General features: G+C 42.9%; 1 non-coding gene across 1 annotated transcript; it reads right to left on the bottom strand.

The window, feature by feature from the left end:
• Nucleotides 1–1,840: 1,840 nt before the first annotated feature.
• Trnac-gca lies at nucleotides 1,841–1,912 on the bottom strand. Its single transcript has one exon. It is a non-coding gene; the product is annotated as a tRNA-Cys (tRNA).
• Nucleotides 1,913–2,862: the final 950 nt, after the last annotated feature.

Here is a 2,862-nt window from a genome sequence, read left to right as displayed (position 1 = left end):
CTGACCTTGCCACATCAACCTTATTTGAGTCTTCAATGAACCTAGGAGATCTCCATTACTTGAAGTTTCTTGANTAAACTGCATAGCCTCCCTCTCTGGGCTGCATAATACAAGGTAATTTGAGATCTTCCATAAATATGACTTAGCCTTAAGAGTACTTACCAGAATTCTCACACAAAGGCACAAACTCACAAGACTCCAAATCTGTGCAACACCCANCCCCCTCTTCAGGTTTGTACAATGATTAGAAACAGAAAATGATGAAAGGACAAAATGTAATAAATTTTCCNATAAAGGAAGATGTGGGNTTCCATCCTAAGTTTCTGCAAATCTTCTTTACAACGGATGAGTGTCGCAAGAAGTGCCAAAGAAGTTTACACCAAAGGCAAAATCTTATAGTCTACCCTAACCTACAAGGAGCAGGTGATATATACAGCACAAGCTAACATCATGGTAGTAACCTTGTCAACAGTATCACTTGACACTAAGAGAAAATGAGAAATCTTTGTGGCTCCAGGACACCCNGGACAAACAACTCAAATGGAAATACCCNAGACCTGGCACAGAAATATCATCTCTGGCAATCTATGGCTTCTTGGATGAGCATAACCCCCTGTGTAGGGAAATTTCAGTTAAACCCTGGTGTTCTGAGACCCCCAGGAAAATACAGGTATTGCCATTGCTCACAGATGGATGCCCACTAGCACTAAATGCTGTTGATGAAGACANCACACATATTAGTCACAGGACATGGTGAACCGAGTTGACACTGACCAGGAAGCATCCTTCTTGTTGGCTAGCTTTGGGGGAAACTGGAAGGTGCTTTGTAAAGTTACCAACAGTCTTGCTCAGCTGTGGGCTCTGTGAACGTCAATGATGACCTGCATGGCAGGTTATGAAGCTGAAACCTCCTTTTGTTTGGTTCAAAACACTATGTATTCTAAGAACACATGGCAAGTGGAATAGGGGAGGCCAGAAACAAATATCCTCACTGCCCAATGGAGAAAACCTACACCAGGTTCACTGGAAACAATACCTTAGATGACCTACCTGGGTCTCAAAAAACATCTAGGGATGTTTTAGTTATACTTGTTTTTAAACCTATTAATTTTATATAAGCCACGTCATGCTACAGATGTGGAAAATCATTGCTTAAATTAGGCCCAAGCAAGACCCAAGTCATAGTGACTAAGTCATAGCAGAGTTCACATTAACGTTTCAGGGACTCTTGTGCCAGCCTTCCTGAGCAGGGATTGAGCAGCTTCCATTGTCTCTCATCTTCCTCCCTCTTGTGAAATCCCTCCATGTAGCAGAAGAAGAAATAACCTGAAGAATGGCTCCTCAAAATTGTGTAGAAGTGAGAGTCAGAGAGACTGGATTGTCTCCAGTGTGACATGGCCAATAGTGTGCCCAGCAGGGAAAGGCCTTTACTTAGGGATTGCATGAAACTGTAAGCCCTACCAATGACTGATGCCCTGGTACCTGTGTAGACTCTCCTCATTAGCAACACATCCCTGCACTGCCTCACTAGGGATGCTCTGTGAGTTCTCATCTCTACTGCCCTAGGAAACCTGACTCACCACTAATGAAAATTAGTATTAAAAATAGGAATACTGAAAATTCCCAACACTGGTGATGTGTGTGTGTGTGCTTATAATTGCATGTGTGTGTGGGTATGAATGTGTATGTGCTTTTGTGAGTGTGTGTGTATTTGTGATTATTTTTAGTGGATGTGTATGTATAATGTGTTTGCATGTATAATGTGTATCCATAACTGGATTGAATGGAAGAAACAGGACTAAGTTTTTTATATCTCCATGACNAAAACAACCTTTTGGTAAGGGGGCACCTGGATTTGAACCAGGGACCTCTTGATCTGCAGTCAAATGCTCTACCCCTGAGCTATACCCCCACATGTTCATTAGTGTCTCATGGACACTAAGAAACTTCATGTCCATTTCCTGGTTGCTAACAGCTAGCATGTGCACCTGCCACTGCTCTGTCCTCATCTGCTTCCTCCTATGAGGCCCAGGCCTGAGCTGCCTCTGCTCATCTGACTGCCATGTCCTCATGAATGACCAGCACTCTCCTGCTGAGGTCCTCCCTGAGGCAAGAGGCTTCAGCTGGTGCTGCTTCAGCCTTCAACTCAAGTAAACCCACATGCAACACAAGGGCTACTTAGCTGGCCTCCGGAGGAGCTACATCAGCAGAGCAGGGCACAGAGAATCCTGACACTGTGGCCTCTCCCTGAGCCTTCAAACCAGTCACCACTACACGAACTTGTTTTCATCTATTTGGTAATCAAAATGTATGCACAATTTGATTATTTTTGAAAACTTAATGTAATTTTTGAAAGATTAATAAGAAAAAAATACACATGTGTCCAGTTCATTGCTCCTGTCATCCAATGGGAGCATTTACCCAGAGGGTTAGCCATCTCTGCTAGTCTAGCCTGTGCACTTAGGGAAAACACGCACAGTGTGCTCTTATATCATCTTGTCTACACATCAGTCACTAACCAACTTGTGGGTGAGATCATAAGTTCATATCCTCTTCCTTTCTGACTTTCCAGATCCAGTCGTGTCCCAGCTTTTGGTTGGATGACTCTGTGTTTATATCACGATGATTTGTTCACACTGTAGGACTGAGGTCAGTCATTCCAAACAGGATCAAGATAGCTGGTGGAACTTTTGCTTTTCCTCTAGTTAATGGCAGCCGCATGCTTAAAACTGTTCATTTCTTTCAACATCTTCCATACATGTGAGTTCTCTATGAAATATCTTTTTGAACAGTTGTTCCATGCCTAGATCATCAATAATAAACATCTGTACTTTCTTTTTCCTGTAGTGACCCAGGTTCCTG

The sequence above is a fragment of the Mus caroli genome, unplaced genomic scaffold, assembly GCF_900094665.2.
Source record: "Mus caroli unplaced genomic scaffold, CAROLI_EIJ_v1.1 scaffold_23042_1, whole genome shotgun sequence".
Classification (NCBI taxonomy): Eukaryota; Metazoa; Chordata; class Mammalia; order Rodentia; family Muridae; genus Mus; species Mus caroli.
The sequence above is the reverse complement of the archived record's forward strand: the minus strand, read 5'-3'. Positions and strand labels throughout refer to the sequence as shown.